General features: G+C 34.4%; 2 non-coding genes across 2 annotated transcripts; one reads left to right on the top strand and one right to left on the bottom strand.

Annotated features, from left to right (window-relative positions):
• Window positions 1-3,017: 3,017 nt before the first annotated feature.
• LOC145661235 (U11 spliceosomal RNA) lies at window positions 3,018-3,145 on the bottom strand. Its single transcript, XR_014126890.1, has one exon. It is a non-coding gene; the product is annotated as a U11 spliceosomal RNA (small nuclear RNA).
• Window positions 3,146-3,927: 782 nt separating this feature from the next.
• Window positions 3,928-4,000, top strand: TRNAR-UCG (transfer RNA arginine (anticodon UCG)). Its single transcript has one exon. It is a non-coding gene; the product is annotated as a tRNA-Arg (tRNA).
• The last annotated feature ends 11,179 nt before the right edge of the window (window positions 4,001-15,179 follow it).

Genomic DNA, 15,179 nt, shown 5'->3' on the forward strand with positions numbered 1-15,179 from the left:
GTTGGTAATTTTTAATGTTCCCCGTAAAAGAACGTAAAATTTCCCGACTTGACTCCTCCATTTCCTTCTCATCTAACTTCCTGATATCCTACTAGGTACAACCTCTATTTCTAAACTCATTGTTTTACAAATTTTAACGCGCCTGACCTATAGAGACTTCTTACATTTCATGTTCAAATCTTATGTCGATTTTACTTTGCGGAATTCGTGCCAAGTTATCAGTTCTGATCCGAGGATTCTGCGAACTTATCTGAATTTTTTTTTTTTTTTTTTTTTTTTTTTTTTTTTTTTTTTTTTTACAAAATGAGGTTGTTAGCCTCACACCAAATTCTCAAGCTGGATTATCATCCCTTGTCTGTCCGCGACTGCTTACTCAGTATATTCGCAGCTAACCTCTATATCCCAGAGGCCTTCTCCTCAATCCACAACCTCAGGACGCGCCGTGCCGTGGTGACAAGAAGACCACATTTTACGGAAATTAATACAGCTATATTTCAGAAATACAACAGATACTGATTATTCGAACACTGCTTTAAAACACACAGGAACAATCAATATGCTCGCATATATGGATGCATATTAAGACTGTGAAAGCTTCGATGCCGTAAAAATCGTAAATTAGAGACTAGTGTCAGTATAGTATTACATAAATGCATCGTACGTTTGACTATCCGAACTATTCTTGATGTATCACATTGTTTCGTTTTATAGCTGTATAACTTTATAATATTTTTGTAAGTGATTATACTCTTTACCTGTTCTCTGCCAATAGCAACTGTATGAATTCATAATACAAAACTGAAATACAGAAAAATAAAATTTAAAAAATAATGTGATATTTCGCAGGGCATCCTATGTAAAGGGCGCCTTGTATTCTTCACAGGTTCTGTACTACCAGTTAGTATTTGAATTTATTAAACAAAGCTGTTATACAGGATAACTAAAACTAATTTTCTATAATGTGATGTTTCATAGGGCGCCTTATGTAAAGGGCGCACTGTACCTTTCACGGGTTCTTCGCCAACAGTAACTGTGTGTATTTATTGTACAGAACTGTGCTATACAGAAGAGTAAATAAAATCGTTCATCTTTGATGTGGCCTCGGAAGGGCGCCTAATGTAAAGGGCACACTGCACCTTTCACGGGTTCTTTACCAATAAAACTGTAAGAATTTATTACTAAAAACTTGTACCATTATTTATAGTGTGATATTTCGGAGGGCGCACCGGGACACGTCCCGGTGTCCCGGTGGGCCAGCACGGGCCTCATCCTAAGCTGATTGGTAGTTGTTACAATCACATTTAGCCTAAAGTTAATAGAACTCTGTACATCCTCCTAGAAGATTCTGGAAGCGTTTTAAAGACGAAAAAACGCTTTCTATGTTTTTTTTTTTTTTTTAATGGACGTTGTCTGTTGTTTGTGATCAAATCACGAGAAAACGGCTGACCCGTTTGACATGAATTTTGGAACATATAGTACTTATCTCAAGCTTGAATTTTTATCATGTCAGTTTGATCGAAGAGGGATGGTAAGTGGTTAGGGAGTTGAAAAAGTTATGTCCAAAATAAATTATTCGTCTAATCTTATGAGTTTTTTTCAGGGGCGGATCCAGGACCGATTTCTCGGGAGGCGATGGGTTGTCATACTGCTACTTTTAAGGGCTCCAAACTTTGGGATGGGTTTCATTTATATATATAAAATAAGAAAGTTTCCTCTTCTGGGGGGAAATCTCCCCCCCCCCCTGGATCCGCCCCTGGTTGTTTCTATCATTCCATAAACCTATTCTCCCTGTGCGAAGGACGACCATTCCATTTAGTATATCATAGTTATGAAAAGTTGTCAATCCACTTCTTGATTATGGTTTTTTTCTACCTCTGTTCACAATATTTGCTAATTATTTTTTCGCGTTATCCTACTCTGTTTATTAATTTAGAGTGGACTTCGGCTGTCGGTTACCGTTATTGCCTTCCAATAGTAAGACCAGGATTCGAATCTGGTGGCTGCTTCTCCTAAACTTAAGATTTTACATTTTTTCTTTCGGTTTCTCCACGAAAATGTAGCTGTAAAAATAGGTCCTGGCCAACTTACTTCCTCCTACTTTTCTCGCAGTTCTGGTGAAAACGGACGTTAAACATCAGCAATCGAAGAATCAAACTGTTATTGGAAAATTAGCCGAAAAATGATTAATTACTCTATAGTAGTGTTTCTCAAAGTGTGGGTCGCGACCCATTGGTGGATCCCGGCCCGCTTTTTGATAGGTCTCGAGAAGTTTCTCCTTTTAATTGTCAAAATTTTATAACAAGAAAATTATGTTATGAAATATTATTCAGAAAATGATAATTGGAAGTGTCTATTACTGAAACGAAAAGTAAGTGCTTACTCAGAGCCCTGACCTATTGTATAGTCAGTAGAGATGCTGGAAAGGTTAGGATGGAAAGATAATGGGTGAGTCAAAATCTGTCACCGGATAGGACCTTGAGTCGGAACTAGTGTTAGTTCTGTGTTATCTTTCTATCGAAACATTTTAACCCTCTTTGTGCAAGCGTACAATTTCATATAACAAATACAGTTATTGAGAAAGAAATTTACATTATACTTGCTCGATAGTCATCGACTGACGTTCTTGTACCGACAGGACCACTATATTCATAAATTTACATTACAATTTAATTTGAAAGTGAGATATTTACGATAGATATGAAAGCAACCAACTAAATTTTGCTTTTTAACTAAGCATCGAGCTGCACTTTGTAACATTCGTGGTCGTTCGGGGTGTTTACAACATTCCCAAATAAACTTCATTTTAATCACTCCTACGTACTGTTATTAAACGAACTCCAATTAGAGATATGATTTATAAAATTTAACTGTTTTTGAAATACACCACCATTACGTAGAATACCAATGTGTATTTGAGAAAAAGTAGGTGGGAGACAAAGTACTTTTTATTATTTAATGTGGGCCGCAGTAATAATAAGTTTCAGAACCACTTCTCTACTATATTAAATTAATTATTCAAGGGCGCCACTGTATTGGACAGTAACTGCCCTCAATTTCCAAAAATTACGTGTTGGGTATGTCTTGATATCCATCCCCCACAAGTCCGTTTGAACTTGTGCGTCATCATACGACGAACACCCTTTTTTAAGCTTATGACCCTTAATTTTTTTAAGTACTTAAAAAATTATGTATCTTTCAGTGAGAAGTTAAATTAGAATACGTCTTTCTACGTAGACATAACAATACGGAGATAAATTGCAAATTTTCTACCTGAAACTTTGTTCTCCTGATTAAACTTGTAAAGTTTTGCATTATAAATTGAACAGAGTTAAAGTATTTGTGCAAAAAATGTTTGGAGAAGGTAGTGTCATCTAGCGAGCACTTTATTACTACAACTCAATACATACCAGTAATTGCTTTCATAAAGGTGTCAAACTTCAATAAACTGAGAAATAAAAATAATATCTACTTACTGCTACTAACAGACATTGGTAGTATATATTCTTTTTGTTTAACCATATTTAGAATGCTGAATCTTTTGAAAAGAAAACGACTCAATTATCATTTTGTATTTCGCATTGAATTTACAATCATTATTCACTTGAGGAAGCGAGACTCACAGTTCCTTGCCCGTGAAGATAACACTACATCAATATTTGAAAGTAGGAAAACAAAATACAAACAAAAAAGAGAGATTGTTCATGATTTGAAGAGCAAGCTATGTCATTACGTCACTGGTGTACGGAAATGTGAGTTTAATGTTAGTTAGCCACCCATTACACCACTAGCTTATTTCTTAAAACAAAACAAAAAATAAGACTTCGTTTCTGTAATTCTGTTTCTTTTTCTTCAAGTTTAATTTATTTGTTTGTTTATTCATTTACGTTAACTTTCGATAGTTCGAAACTTCAGTCTCCTATATGCTATGACCGTGTGGCCTAATGGATAAGGCGTCGGACTTCGGATCCGAAGATTGCAGGTTCGAGTCCTGTCACGGTCGGTGGTTCTTACTATTTTGTTTATTAGACCCTATTATATCGATATACATTTTTTTCTATCATTCAATAAATCTTTTCATGAAATTTAAATAAGTTTTGGAAGTGGAAAAAATCAGAGGCGGTATGTTTTATTACGATTTTGACTCGACATACCGGCTATCTAAATGTTGATTTGAAGTGAGGGTATGTTGTTTAAAAGATTGAAAAGATTTCTATTTACATAATGACTGAAAACGTTGGAGAACTTCTTTGTAGTATAAGGAGAGATATGGAGAGACATGGAAAGACTTTAATCCCCCGCCACCCTATATCCCCTTATGTTGTATTATAGAGAATTGTTCACGAAAATCCTCCAAACCGAACGAGGATATTAATAATTTACTGCGGGAAAACTTCTGGTCCTCCCACTCGACTGTTGGATATTCCAAAAACCCGGAAGGTTCGCCCCACAGCAGATAACCCCTAAATCCGCCCTGTTCAAAACATGGCATTTACATGCATTAAGGGGAGAAAACACTTACACATACATAACAAAGAAACAATTCAAGATGGCACATCAAAATGTATCTAAACTAGATGAACTTTCTTGAAGACACCTCACTTTAAAAACAAATGGTAGGATAAAGATAACAAAATGTTGGTGGTGTCAACTTATAAATTATTTCTATGTTTAAAAAAATCACATGCAATTACTATGTATAAAAGTGGATTTATTAAAGGTATTTAGCGTCTACTTTCCAGTGACAGTATGTTTTAATCATTGACAAACCAGAGGCGGTATGCCTTCTTCACTGAAAAACCAGAGGCGGTATACGGCATACCGGTACCACCGCATACCGTCCCACTTCAACCACTGGTTTAAATTATTCAAACAATCTCGAAAAATAGAATCGTATCGTGTGCTGTCCTATTTTGGATCCACATACTTAAATTCACTGCATCGCTTCTTTGATAAGAAAATTCAGTCTTAGTACCATAGAAAGTGTTCCGTACGAGTGCACATTCCATTATATGAGGGCTTAGGCCTACTTGTTGTGGATGTAAATACGTATTTGGAGATATGCCATTAAAACTACTGTGCAAAAAACATGAAATAACATGTGCTAAGTGGCCGATAAAAAGCACGAATGCTATCTTCCTGAGTAAGAGCAGGAGCGAAGCAGGTACGTGGGAATGTGTCTGTAGGGAATAGGCGCGTCAGCGACGGTGAATATGCGCATAATCTAAATTACGAAAAAGGGTAAAGTCGCTATACATGGTGGCCCAAAAGTAAGTATACAGTACCTTGCTGATCAGATCGTTGCATTTTATATAATTTATTATTGTTATCCATTAGGTACTATAGTTTCTGTTTCTTTATTATTCGTTCTTCATGTCTTTTTTACTTATATCTTAAGTTTGGAACAGGCGAAGCAAATAAACCTATAGACTAGAATGTTATACTTGATCAATGCAGCTATGTATACCTACTTTTGGACCACCCTGTATATTTTTATTAGACTTAGCTCTACTCAGCTCTTCTCAAATAAAACTAGTATTCCTTCTGTAAATTTTACAAATCTATGCGAACCTAAAATAGGATAGCAACAAAAATTTAAGTTCAAGGTCTTGATCTACCAATCTCGCCCAAAACTAAATACATGATCTTTTTTCCTCTCAAAATATGAAGATTAAATATATTATCGTATTATAATAGGAAAAGTTGAGGTATTGAAATAAAATGAAATTTCCCATATATAATTTTTTTGTAACCCTTGCATCTCTAGGTTTGAGAGTATGAAGTCTCAGTGGTCTATGTCTAGTACATTTGCCTTTGATATATGTAGTACTGGGTTCGATTTCTGTTGGGAAAACACCGAAATATAATTTCAGAGTCATTAATTTTCATTAAGTCTCTTTCCTAAGCTCATCTCCACTTAAAAAAGATTGTGGATAACTTTAAAGATAATGAGGAATATAAAAATGTAGAAAGTGAGCCAGGTAGTATCTACAAAATGCTATTATATTTCGTATAGTGTATAAACTTAGGTGCCCAACAATTATGACGTTACAAAACTGGGCACCCAAATTCTACTCCGTAAGAAAACGTTTCCTAACGACAGTAGTGCCTCGTGGTCTTCAGAAGCAGCGGTTGCGATATCAGAAGTATATGCGTACGCGCGAGTGTTCCCTCCGGGGGCGTTCTTGAGTCTTGTCCAAAAATATTCAGGCAGGGGCGTCATTTAGGGGCAGCAGGAGGGGGCAATTGCCCCCCCCCCAAGAGTTTGAGGATTACATATAGTTTCATAGATTGCCTACTAATATACTAGTACAAAATGTGAAAGTCATATGTCGGTGGTGCTCTTGCCCCCCCCCCCCGAAGCAAAGTCTGAAATGACGCCCCTGTATTCAGGAAATATGAAGATAAATATCCCTTCAAGTGCTATTTGTATATTTATTGATTTTTAAGTACATTCGCTAATATCGTTTTAATACATAGGCTATTTCCCTTTTTCTATTTTCCTAACAAAATGAATAGTCGTTGTCTATGTACATTTATACACTTTATACACTATTTAAATATAAAACTTCTATAGACCCTACCGATTTTATTGAAAAAGAGTGGGATGTGTTGTAAGGCATGAATGATGGCGTTACGGAAAAAGAAGAAGAAAAAAGAAAATTGCATATATTCATGCACGGAGTTAAACAAAATTACCGGTACTTAATAGGGTAATCCATACGTTATTTAAAATGGACGTCCATTCTTCGTTCTTTTCGGGTTACAACTTTTCTATTACTTTCTGATTGAAATCTGAAACGCTGTTCACCCCAAGTCTCTCTGAATAAAAGCATTACTACCGAATATATTTTACGCTTTATTTTATTTAGTTTAAGAAGGACCTCTCTTCTCCGACAATCGACATTTTGTTAGTACTTTTTATAGGGACAGAAATTCAATTTTCAGTGACAATGTATTTTTTGTCTTTTGCTGTACTGTAAAGAAACATGAAATCTAAGATTTTTTTCCTTAAAAATAAAAAAAAAAGTTTAATGTCCCACGATTATGCCCTTTAACCTAAGAGAAACAAATGATATTGAATTTTCATTCTGTACACCTTATTACATGTACGTTTGCCTATTAAGTCTTCCTAATTTCAGTTCATAACTGTATCGATGTTTTAAATTGGAGAATTTTGTGAAAACAAAATTAAGGCATCGATTAAGCATAAAAAGTTGATACCACTCATTTCAGCTTTGGAACTTCTTGTATACAATAAAAGACAAATTCTGACCAAAGCATATATTAACTAATAAATAATAGCGTTACAGTTTCGGCAAATTAACTTTGTCTTCATCAGACGTATTATCAGACTGTGTGTGTCTGATGAAGGCAAAGTTAATTTGCCGAAACTGTAACGCTATTATTTATTAGTTAATATATGCTTTGGTCAGAATTTGTCTTTTATTGTATTAAAAAGTTGATGTAGACTTCTATATACAGTAAGATTATTATTAAAATCCGCAATATCATTCTTTCACTGACATAAATTATTTCCTAGATTAAAAGTTATTGTTGGCCTCTGGTTCGATCCCAGCTCGCGTCAAGTGGGCTTTGTAGTGGATAAACACCGTGCGCATAAGTTTTCTCGGATGTGAGAGCTGGGTTAGATTTCCGGCGCGAACTCATGTGGTTTAGATTCCACGTTAATCAGTAGGTCCACGTCCCATATAGCCTCGCTGCTGAACGGGACGTTAAACTCAAAATCAACATCAACATCAAGTTTTCTCGGGGTTCCTCTCTCCATTCCACCAGTTCATTCATTCTCACCATTTCCTTTAGCCTATACCATATAACCATGGAATATACGGTATAACAAAGATTTCATTTCATAAAAGTTACTTATATGGCAATGAAAATATTGATGAGAGAGTAATTTTAAATTGCTAAACTGGGTGAAATGGGAAGGTGTACAGTTTTGTGCATTCTTACCTGCATTTATACTTCAGTTTTTTGTTAGATATAGCTACTTCTAGTTTTTCATATTGGAAATTCCTTATTTCACGGCTGCTAGTGTGATAATACCGAAAAAAAGGAAAACGTTTTGCTTGAGAGAGAGCCGATACTAGACAGTTTTTGAAACAGTGTAGTGAGCATTCTTAAAAACTGCACTGACCTGAGCATAAAAGTAAAATACGAGTTATTTTATAATTTGATAATTCCTCTTTTTCTTTTCTTTTCTTTTTTTTTTTCATAATGAATATTTAAGACCAGAAACGCCTGCAGGATTTGTCCACGCCTGTAAGGGAGGAGGGGGCGATATACAAACGAAGTCGCGAACATATGCAAATAATTCTTCATGTAAAATAATTATTATTGACGCAATTACATAACTTTAGTAACTACAGTAAATACACGTTACTAAATACTGTACTGACAAGTAAACCTTACGTTTGGGTGAATCGAGTTGCTGACTGAGACACATATGAGAAAGTAGTACTAAGTGTGGGCAGTATTTCAGTGAAGTTGTAGGTGCGAAGCTCCAGGGGTTTAGGAGATACAGCTACCAGAACATCATATGGAAGTACAGAATAGTCTTCATACAGTTGGAGGTAAAAGCTCTGTAAGACCTCTTGTAACGACAAAAGTGAATAACAAATATATGGGTATATATTAGGACTAGGGGGAAGTCATATAGTAAGGGTATACCTGACGGCAGCCATCTTGAAATCCGCCAGTTTGAATTAAGGTTATTTTTTTAAAAATAGGAATAGGGTCATGTGATACATGATTTAAGATGCAAATTTAATCAGAAGAACAATGGTGACGTTAATTTTGATTTACGCGCAATTGGTAAAAAGTTACAGGGAAATCAAATATTGTTGCAGCATATGTATTAGTCCTTTACCCCACCTTGTAAATTTTGTGTTAATGATAATAATTAAATAAAAAGCAGGTGGATAAATATTAGGTCTATGGTAAGAGTTGCCTTGATGGCGGCCATGATCTAATCCGCCATTTTGAATCAGACAAAAGTTTTAAACAAAACGCATAACAGTGACAACTTATTAATAGCAAATTTTACCATAAATCCAACGGTATAACCATTTCTGCTTTATCATTAACCAGCACAAAATGAAATGGGAATAGGGTAAAGTAGGAAAAAAGTGATCGATCTGGGCCAACATAGAACATATGAGGCCAATTCACAAGCCCCTGGGAAAATGACCACCGTGCACCGTGAGCCCACGGTCTTTTACGACCTCAAATTTAGGGGTGAATTTAATCCCTTTTATGAGCACTTTTAAGGGGGTGTATTAGTTCTCTTTTATGACCACGTTTAAGGGGTGAACTCGTTCCCTTTTAAGAGCCCCCCCTGGGAATTGACCACCATACAACGTGAGCCCATGGTCTTTTACAACCTCCATTTTAGGGGTGAACTCGTTCTCTTTTACGACCTCCATTTTAGGGGGTGAACTCGTTCCCTTTTATGACCACTTTTCCAACCCCTATGTTAATTACGAACACATAGAAGAGCAGATAACACATAGCACTATTTTAACATAGCAGAAATTACATAGCACAGCTAATAAAAGAACATGGTTTATTTCAGAAATTACACTGAGACTACGTAACACACAACATCCTCCATTTTAAGGGGTGTATTCATTCTCCAACCCTTACGAACACATAGCAGAAATTACGAACACACAGAAGATCAGATAATACATAAGACTACGTAACATTTCAAGGGTGAACTCGTTCCCTTTTCCAACCCCTATTTTAACATAGCAGAAATTACACTGAGACAATGAACACACAGCATTTTAGGGGTGTACTCGTTCTCTTTTATGACCTCCATTTTAAGGGGTGTACTCGTTCCCTTTTATGAGCATATTTTTCAACCCTATTTCAACATAGGAGATAACACATAAGATTACGAACACATAAAAGAGAAGTTAACACATAACACTACGTAACACACAGCAGAACAGATAACACATAAGAGTACCTAACATAACAAGGATGAACTCGTTCAACCCCTATTTTAACATAGCAGAGCTAATAAAAGAACATGGCTTATTTTCCAACCCCTATTTTAACATAACACTACGTAACACACAGCAGAACAGATAACACATAAGAGTACCTAACATAACAAGGGTGAACTCGTTCAACCCCTATTTTAACATAGCAGAGCTAATAAAAGAACATGGCTTATTTTCCAACCCCTATTTTAACATAGCAGAAATTATGAACATACAGCAGAACAAGATAATACATAAGACTCGTTCCCTTTTATGACCTCCATTTTAAGGGGTGAACTCGTTCCCTTTTATGAGCATAATTTCCAACCCCTATTTTAACATAACAGAAATGACACTGAGATTATGAACACACAGCATTTTAGGGGTGTACTCGTTCTCTTTTATGAGCATATTTTCCAACCCCTATTTTAACATAGCATATCAGACAGAGACTACGAAACATAGTGAAGATTAGATAACACATAAGAGTACATAACATAACAAGGGTGTATTCATTCCCTTTTATGAGCATATTTTTCAACCCTTATTTTAACATAGCAGAAATTACACTGAGACTATTTACGACCTCCATTTTAGGGGTGTATTTGTTCCCTTTTATGATTACTTTTCCAACCCCTATTTTAAGACAATGAATACCTATGTAACATAGCGATTCGATACGCTCTTTGAACCGATTTGGATGAAACTTGGCATATGGGGGTTTCCGACCATGCTGAGTACGAATATCATACATTTAGCAATAGGTCATCAGGTACTACATGACCCAAAATTAGTGGTCATCGAGGTCAAAGGTCAACATACTTAAAACCCAATAACTCGAAAACGAAGCAACGTATTGAGGTGCTGTTTCCACATCTAGTAATAGGTCATCAACTAGTGCAAGTTCCAAAATAGTGACCATCGAGGTCAAAGGTCAAAATACTTAAAACCCAATCACTCGTAAACGGCGTCAAATATCGAAGTGCTGTTTCCACATTTAGCAATTGGTCATCAGGTACTACAAGTTCCAAAATAGTGGTCATCGAGGTCAAAGGTCAAAATACTTAAAACCTAATAACTCGAAAATGGAGCCACATATTGAAGTGCTGTTTCCACATTTAGTAATTGGTCATCAAATACTACAAGTTCCAAAATAGTGGTCATCGAGGTCAAAGGTCAAAATACTTAAAACCTTATATCTCGAAAATGGAGCCACATATTGAGGTGCTGTTTCCACATTTAGCAATTGGTCATCAGGTACTACAAGTTCAAAAATAATGGTCATCGAGGTCAAAGGTCAACATACTTAATACCTAATAACTTGAAAATGGATCCACATATTGAGGTGCTGTTTCCACATTTAGCAATTGGTCATCAAATACTACAAGTTCCAAAATAATGATCATCGAGGTCAAAGGTCAAAATACTTAAAACCTAATAACTTAAAAACGGAGCCAAATATTGAGGTGCTGTTTCCAAATCTAGTAATAGGTCATCAACTAGTGCAAGTTTCAAAAATAATGGTCATCGAGGTCAAAGGTCAATCTCGTAAATGAAACCACATATTGAGTGAGATAACGTTGTGTGATCTATTCAATTTTGTACAAAGCAGAGAGAAGTGAAGAAGGAATAAATTTGAGTGGCTTATTTACTTTTGTATTAATGAGAAAGAAATCAAAGGAACACAATTTTAACTAGCGCAGACTTTCTGTGCCTTTTTGGGCTATTCAAATGGATTAACAAGAAAGAAAGCAAAAATATGCCATATTAATTAGCTATGTATTATTTAAGCAAAACGAAGGGCTACATTTGAGAAAGCGAACATGGACCATTTTACTCAAATTTGGATGGAGTATTTATCTTTGTATGAACCAAAAAAAAATGAAGAAGGTTCAATATTTCTATACAATTTTGTACTACCCAAATAAACTAAATTTTATTTTTGTACCAATCACAAGAAAATCAAAGAAGGGTCATTATACCTTTTTGTGCTATTCAAATAATAGAGGGAACAAATTTCAGTGGTCTATTTTATTTTTGTACCAATCAGAAGAAAAGCAAAGATATGCCATTTTAACTATTTAAACAAACGAAAAGATAAATTTGAATGACCTATTCAATTTTGTACCAACGAGAAATACCATTTTTACTAATCAAATAAACAAAAAAAACCGAAGAAGGATCATTTTAACTAACTCAGACTTTTATACCATTTTGTACTACTCCAATAAACGAAGGAATACCAGTAAAAAATAAGCGAAGATTAGGTGAATTATTTTCTTTTGTACCAACTGGAAAAGAGAAGAGGAGCAACTTTAACTAGCTCAGAATTTATATAACTTTTGAACTACTGAAATGTTCTATTTTTGTATCAATCAGAAAAACCCGAAGAAGGATCATTTTAACAAGTTCATAATTTCGATGTTCTACTTTTTATACCAACGAGAAAAAAATGAACTAGCTGAATATAGGAAAGAATAAATTTAAGTGACCTATTCAATTTTGTACCAATGCTGAAATGTCATTTTTAACTGGTTCAGAATTTTACTACTCAAATAAACAATGGAGTATTTAGTTTTACACCATTTTGGAGTATTCAAATAAACAAAAATCAATTAAACGAAGTAATGCATTTGAAAAACCGAAGTTGAGTATTTTATACCATTTTGTATTATTTCAACAAACAAAGGAATAAGCAAAAAAAAGGATCATTTTATATCATTTTAAACTAGTCTAATAAACGAAGGCATAAATATGAGTGAGACCAGAGAAAAACCGAAGAAGGCCCATTTTAACTAACTGAGAATTTCTGTACCTTTTTGTACTATTTAAACAAACGATGAGATAAATTTGAGTGACCTGTTTTTTGTACTAACCAGAAAAAGCGAAGAAGGTACCTTTGTACTAGCCCAATGAACGAAAGAACAAATTTGGGTGTTCTACTTTTTTTTTATACCAAACAAAGAAGAACCATTTTAACTTGCTGAGTATTTTATACCATTTTGTACTACTCAAATGAACGAAAGAATAAGCGAAAAAAGACCTTTTTAACTAGCACAGAATTTCTGTAACGCAAAAATTAATTTGGATGGAGTAACAAGAAAGAAAGCAAAGATATGCCATATTAACTATTTAAATAAACGAAGGGATAAATTTAAGTGATCTATTCCATTTTGTACCAAGGAGACTTAGAATTTCTAGAGAACAAAATTGTACTAACCAGAAAAAACCGAAGAAGGCCCATTTTAACTAACTGAGAATTTCTGTACCTTTTTGTACTATTTCAACAAACGATGGGATAAATTTGAGTGACCTGTTTTTTGTACCAACCAGAAAAATCGAAGAAGGTACCTTTATACTAGTCCAATGAACGAAAGAACAAATTTGGTTGTTCTACTTTTTTATATACCAAACAAAGAAGAACCATTTTGTACTACTCAAATAAACGAAAGAAAAAGCGAAAAAAGACCATTTTTAACTAGCTCAGAATTTATATACATTTTGTACTAATCAAATAAATGAAGGAATATTTAGTTTTGTACCAAGCAAAATAAGAATAAAATTTGGATGGACTATTTTCTTATATACCAACAAAAATGGAGCAAATTTGAGTGGCATACATACATACTTTTGTAGCAACGAAAAAAACAAAAAACCGAAGGAGTACCTATTCAGTTTTGTACTAAAGCGAGAAAGGTAAAAATTTAAATAGCTCAGTATTTATGTACATTTTGTACTATTAAACGAAGGAATAAATTTGGATGTTCTACAGAAGAAAACGGAGAAGGGGTCATTTTATTTAATTTTGTAGTACTCAAATATACAAAGGTATAAATCTGTGTGACCCATTCAGTTTTGTACTAAGCAGAAAATTTGTTGAGACCATTTTATCTTTTGTATTCCGATTTGCCGGCTACTTTTTTTCGCTAATCATTTTTTGTGCTCTAAAGCAAAGAGAGACCATTTTTAACTAGCTTAGAATGTATGTGCCTTTTTGTAACGAAGGAACAAATTTGAGTGGTCTATTTGTGTATCAATCCTGCTGCGAGTAGATCAATTAGTACATAGATTAAAAAATAAAACAGTATGGCATTATTGCGACTTTCATTTCCGAACACATACGGATTAAACCACTATGGCAAAAAAAATACTACTTTCTCCTTATGCTTATTTGGAGTAGACTTAAGAGGATCAAGCATTATTTTAAACTCGTAATCTAGCCAACAATTAGAAACCCACTAGTAGAGTGTCAATTTATCGTTTGCAGTAAACCTGTTATGTTTTAGAAAACAAAATCCATACCTTTTATACAACAAACAAGCTTCTTAGACTCACTCCAGAAATTAGAAAACAATTTTTTTCTTCTACGGTCTTCGGCATGCATTTTAGACCAAGAGATGCAAAATTAATATTCGATACTTGGAAATTGACCTAATAAGCCTCTGTTAACTTTATCCATATCTGTAAAATATTCTTTGATGTGTAAAATTAGTTCTAAACAGTCTTGTATTTGATCCACTCATCAGTATAGTAAGTGAAAGATAATTGCTTCCAATCTCGTAATACCCTTTAAACGCTTGTCTGAACAATGAACAAAATTTGGCAAATCAATTTGTTGTAAATTTTAATGGAAGAATTACCTGTAAGACATCTAAGACAATCTACACCCACGGAATCATCGTTGTTACAATTAGTGTTAATAGGCTTGTCCTTCCATTCAAAAATTAAAATACCTGCAAAATCTTGTGTAATATTCTGTTTTTAGATGTTCTGAAATTTTTCTATTAGCACATCCTAGTACTTCTTAGTTATATCTCCCAAATACTTTTGCACAATTTGTTGTACACCTCTTCTCCATTTAATTTAGCCTTAAATCTGAGAAATTAGATGGTATAAATGTGTTCGGAACATTGTCGCAGAACGGTGGTGCAATTGTTATCGGGTAAGTTTTACCTTTACCTAATAATTTTCTCAGAGATCATTATTGTTGGTACACTACAATACACCTTTAAAACCTACTCTCATTCCAAAAATAAACTGCACTATTACAGATTATTATTATATTATAAGTACAGTGCAATACCGCTATTAATTGGAAATTCTTACACAATGTATCGTTTTTGTAAAACCTACTATTAATCGGGGAATTATTGTTATCAAAGTATAATGTAA

Source organism: Thermobia domestica, chromosome 9 (genome assembly GCF_964235325.1).
Source record: "Thermobia domestica chromosome 9, izTheDome1.hap1.1, whole genome shotgun sequence".
Taxonomy (NCBI): domain Eukaryota; kingdom Metazoa; phylum Arthropoda; class Insecta; order Zygentoma; family Lepismatidae; genus Thermobia; species Thermobia domestica.